This window comes from Talpa occidentalis, unplaced genomic scaffold (genome assembly GCF_014898055.3).
Source record: "Talpa occidentalis isolate TD23 unplaced genomic scaffold, MPIMG_talOcc4v2.1 talOcc4.2, whole genome shotgun sequence".
In the NCBI taxonomy this organism is placed as follows: Eukaryota; Metazoa; Chordata; class Mammalia; order Eulipotyphla; family Talpidae; genus Talpa; species Talpa occidentalis.
Genome location: NW_023602073.1, coordinates 34,444,123 through 34,450,122, shown reverse-complemented (window position 1 = coordinate 34,450,122; position 6,000 = coordinate 34,444,123).

Sequence of the window (6,000 nt, the reverse complement as noted above, 5' to 3'; positions counted from 1 at the left end):
TAAGACTGCTTGAAAAGGGCAGAAGGTTTCTGGAGGACCCAGTGGCCAGCCGGGAAGTTATTCCACGCCAGGCTCCTTCCGACCAGCAGTCTGAGCCCACAGAGGGAGCAGGCACCCACGTCCGGGGCAGACCGGGTGCGCAGAAGAGTGTGCCTGAAACCGGAGGCGCAGGGACTGCATCCCGCTTCGCCATTTGAGAACAGGGACATTTCTTCAGTAAAAACTGCCTAAAACCAGCAGAAAGCTCCCCCAGAAGACAGAGATGGCTCCTGGAAGAGCCAGAGGGGAGCGGAGAAGTTCACCCAAGATGTCAGTCAGTCCGAGCAACACAGTGTCCCAACGCATACGACAAATTAGAAAACAGACAGTAGGGAGTAGAAGAACCACACGCACCTAACAACTCCTCAGGAAAGAAGCACACACAAAAAGAAAACCACTCCCCAGATTGCAACAACAGCAACTTGGAAGAACTTCTGAGCCTTCCAGAAAGAGAATTTAAAATTGCCATGATTAAAAAGTGATAGATCAGAAGAAGGAAATTGAGTCCCTAAAGAGGGAAGTAAGAGAAATGCAGGAGATCAAAGAATTAATGGAGGAACTAAAGAACTCTGGGAAAAGCAATGAAAGCAGAATAGATGAATGGAAGAACGAATAAGTAATCTTGAAGACACAGAAATAAAAGAACCAAAACAGAAAAGGAAAGAGAAGTACGAAGGAAAAAGATGAAGAAAGACTTCGGGAACTATCTGACTCCATGAGGAAAGGAAATATAAGAGTTATAGGAATTCCAGAAGGAGAGGAGAGAGATGTAGGAACAGAGAAAATATTCATGGATATAATTGAAGAGAACTTCCCAAATGAGAAGAAGGAGCTGAAAATGATATACAAGAAGCAAGAAGAACACCAAACTTCCACGACGAAAGGAAAAACACAGCAAGACACATAATAGTAAAGCTCCCAAGAATCCAGGACAAGGAAAAATAATGAAGCTGACAAGAGGGAAGAAACAGATAACATTCAAAGGAAAACCAATCAGGCTGACATCAGACTTCTCTGAAGAAACATTACGGGCAAGGAGAGAGTGGAGGGACATAGTCAACAGACTCCAAGAAAACAGATGCCAACCAAGAATACTCTATCCCGCAAAGCTCTCTTTCCTCCATGAAGAAAGAATATGGACCTTCCCAGACAAAGAGAAACTCCGGAATTTCATTGCGACTAAACCCCCACTCCAAAAAATACTACAAGGAATCCTAAAGCCAGAACCTCAGAGGGACGAATAACAACGAAAGAAGACCAAAAAAAAAAAAAAAAAGTTATTAAAAGAAAATAAATAAAATCAAAGGAAAGACAAACATAATGGCAAATACAGATGCTAATATATCAATATTAACTCTAAATGTAAATGGACTAAACTCTTCAATAAAAAGACACAGAGTTGCAGCCTGGATTAAGAAACAAAACCCAACCTTTTGCTGTCTCCAGGAAACACATTTAGCTACAAAGATAAAAATAGGCTCAAAGTCAAAGGATGGAAAACAATCCTACAAGCAAATGGGCCAAAAAAGAAAGCAGGAACAGCTATACTTATATCAGATAAAACAGACTTCAAACTCAAAAAAATAAAAAGAGACCCAATGGTCACTACATTATGATTAAGGGGACAATACTTCAAGAAGAAATAACACTCATTAACATATACTCACCAAACGAAAGAGCACCAAAATATATCAGACAACTGTTGTCCTCTCTGAAAACAGACATCAGAGAAAACACATATGTAGTGGGAGACTTCAACACACCACTATCAACAATGGATAGATCAACAAGACAAAAAATAAGTAAAGAAACTAAAGCTCTAAATAAGGACCTAGAGCATTTGGGCTTAACAGACATCTATAGAACACTAAACCAAAAAAAACGGAGTACACATTTTTCTCAAGCGCACACGGATCATTCTCCAGGATCGATCACATACTGGGGCACAAGACAAACATCAACAGATACACCAAGATTGAAATCATACCAACCATCTTTTTCTGACCACGAAGGCATCAAACTAGAAATAAATCATAAAAAGAAAGGCAAGGAACTATCCTACCTCATGGAGATTAAAAGCCACATTACTGGAAGACCACTGGACTAACGAGGAGATCAAAGAAGAAATTAAAAAATTCTTTGAATTGAATGACAAGGAGGACACCAATATCCTAAATGTATGGGATGCAGCAAAAGCAGTAATAAGAGGAAATATATAGCAATAGAAGCTCACATCAAAAAACAAGAAAGAACTCAAAGAAACAACTAATCTCGAAGCTCAAAGATCTAGAAAAAGAACAACAAAAAACCCCAGAACCAGTAGAAGAAAAGAAATAATAAAACCAAAGCAGAAATAAATGAAATTGAAACTAAAAAAACAATCCAAAAGATCAATGAAACCAAGAGCTGGTTCTTTGAAAAATAAATAAAATAGACAAACCCTAGCCAGGCTCACAAAGGAAAAAAGGGAGAAAGCACAAATACACAGAATCATAAATGAAAGAGGAGAAATCACAACGGACACAGCAGAAATCAAAAGAATAATCAGTAACTACTATGAACAGTTATATGGAACAAGTTCAAATCTAGAGGAGATGGACAAATTCTACAACTCTACAATCACCCAAAGCTAGATAAAGAAGAAACAGAACACCTAAACAGACCAATTACAAGCAGCGAAATTGAAATGGTAATTAAAAACTCCCCAAAAACAAAGCCCAGGACCTGATGGATTTACAAATGAATTCTACCAACATTCAGAGACGAATTAGTGCCTATCCTTCACAAACTCTTCCAAAAAATTGAGAAGGAAGGGACAATACCAAACACGTTCTATGAAGCCAATATTACATTAATACAAAACGAATAAGGACAACACAAAAAAGGAAAACTATAGGCCAATCTCCTAATGAACACTGATGCAAAAATCCTCAATAAAATTTTAGCTATCAGAATCCAACAATGTATCCATAAGATAATTCACCACGACCAAGTTGGATTCATTCCAGGGGCACAGGATGGTTTACATCCGAAAATCAATCAACGTTATCCAACACATCAACAAAAAGAAATATAAAACCATATGATAATATCAATAGATGCTGAGAAGCTTTCGACAAAGTGCAACACCCATTCATGATAAAAGCCCTTGAAATTCTTGGGATACAAGGAACATACCTCAACATCATAAAGGCCATCTATGACAAACCAACAGCCAGTATCATTCTCAATGGTGAAAAGCTGAAAGCAATTCCATTAAGATCTGGAACAAGACAAGGATGTCCACTCTCACCACTGCTTTCAATATAATACTGGAAGTCCTAGCCAGAGCAATAAGACAAGAGAAAGACATCCAAGGAATCCAAATAGGAAAAGAAGAAGTCAAACTATCACTATTTGCAGATGATATGATAATATACATAGAGAACCCCAAAATCTCCACAGAAAAACTAATTCAACTCATCAATCAATTCAGTAAAGTGGCAGGATACAAAATCAACACGCAAAAGTCAGTAGCCTTCCTATATACAAACAATAAATCTGAAGAAGAAGAATCAAAAAAACACCCCTTTTATTATCGAAACAAAAAAAATCAAATATTTGGGAATAAATCTAACAAAAGAGGTAAAGGACCTATACAAAGAAAACTATAAACACTGTTAAAAGAAATAGAAGAAGACACAAAGAATGGAAAGACATCCCCTGCTCATGGATTGGAAGAATAAACATTATTAAAATGGCCATCCTACCAAAGCAATATACAGATTCAATGCTATTCCAATCAAAATCTCAATGGCATTCTTCAAGAGAAATAGAACAATTATTGATGAAATTCATATGGAATCACCAAAAACCCCGAATAGCCAAAGCTCTACTGAAAAAAAGAAGGAAATGGAGGCATCACACTCCCGGACTTCAAACTATACTACAAAGCCATAATCATCAAAACTGCATGGTATTGGAACAAGACAGACATACAGACCAATGGAATCGAATAGAAAATCCAGAAATAAACCCACAGATTTATGGTCAACTAATCTTTGACAAAGGAGCAAAGACTATGCATTGGAGCAAAGAAAGTTTGTTCAATAAATGGTGCTGGGAAAACTGGGTCGCTACATGCAAAGAATGAAGCTTGACCACTACCTCACACCATACACAAAAATCAACTCAAAATGGATTAAAGAACTAGACATAAGCCTGAAACCATAAAATACATAGAAGGAAATATAGGCGAAACACTACGGGATTTGCACATCAAAGACATCTTTACAGACACATCACCCAAAGCAGTGATAGTGAAGAGAAAGATAAACAGCTGGGACTACATCAAATTAAAGAGCTTCTGCACAGCAAAAGAGACAATAACAAAAACAAAGAGAAACCCCACCAACTGGGAGAACATTTTTGCACCCAACACTAATGATAAAGGACTGATCACAAAAATCTGCAAAGAGCTGATGAGACTCAGCAACAACAAAGAAAATAATCCAGTCAAAAAATGGGCAGAAGAGCTAAAAAGAAACTTCTCTGAAGAGGAAATGCAAATGGCCAACAGACATATGAAAAAATGTTCAACATCACTTGTAATCAGGGAAATGCAAATCAAAACTACCATGAGATACCATCTCACACCAGTGAGAATGGCACATATTAAAAAAACTAGCAACAACAAATGTTGGCGAGGATGTGGAGAAAAAGGAACTCTTGTGCACTGTTGGTGGGAGTGCAAACTGGTCCAACCACTATGGAGAGCTGTGTGGAGATTTCTGGACCTACTAAACATAGAGCTTCCATATGATCCAGCAATTCCACTCCTAGGTATTTACCCAAAGGACACAGAAACATCAATTCCAAAGAGCACCTGCACTCCTATGTTTATAGCAGCACTGTTTACAATAGCTAAGCTTTGGAAACAACCCAAATGCCCAAAAATAGATGACTGGATCAAGAAGATGTGGTACATATATACCATGGAATATTACTCAGCATTCAAAAAAGATAAACACATGCAATTTGCAGCAACATGGATGGCACTGGAAGGGATCATGCTCAGCGAAATAAGCCAAAAAGAAAAGAAAAATACCGGATGGTCTCACTCATAGCAGGAATCTAGAAAACTTAAATAAGGGACCAGGAAAATGAATATAAGAAAGTGAAAAATCAAAATCAACAAAAACTATGAACAAGAGACACTTTTTGGGGGGTGGGGCGGGAGGGGAAGGATTGGGGTCAGAATGGGGCGTTTGCAATTGTATGGGGGAATATAAAAATAAAATTTAATATTTAAAAAAAAAAATAAAATAATAAACAAATAAAAAAATCCTTGTTACTGTCAGTAATTAAGTGCTTTGTAAAGATCTGTAAGTTTGTTCTATGATAATTTCATTCTGATATAGTAAAGTTTTTGTCTTATGAGGACTCTAAGACACCTGATAAAATTGATTTTCATTGTGAAAACCAACAAAACTGAGTCAATTTGGGTATATTGATACCTCATAGGAAGTATTCTCATAGGATTGTTACACCTGTTCAACATAAATGTAAACTAATGAGATTATTCTAAAATACATAAGATTTCTTAAATATAATAAGCCAGTTAATTATAAAAGACCTGAGAAAGTTACTCAAAAGCCAAAAAATCCCACATCATTTTGAATCCGAAGGCAAGTTAGGGAGGATGAGGCAGCCTCAAGGACATGCAGGTGGGGACCTCGGAGCATTAGGAAGGCTTCAGAGATGAGACACCTAGAGGAATGGAAGGAATTCCACGGGGAATAATAAATATCCCAGGGCCAAGGACAACATTGTTAACACTGGCCTCGGTTTCCCTCAGGTGATAAAGGGAGGTGGAGTTTGGGAAACGGAGAGTGGTTTAATGTATGGACAAATGAGGAGGGCAGCAGACTCCTGTCTGGTAGACCACCGTCCTGCCTTTGTCAGAGTGCAGGAGATTTATGC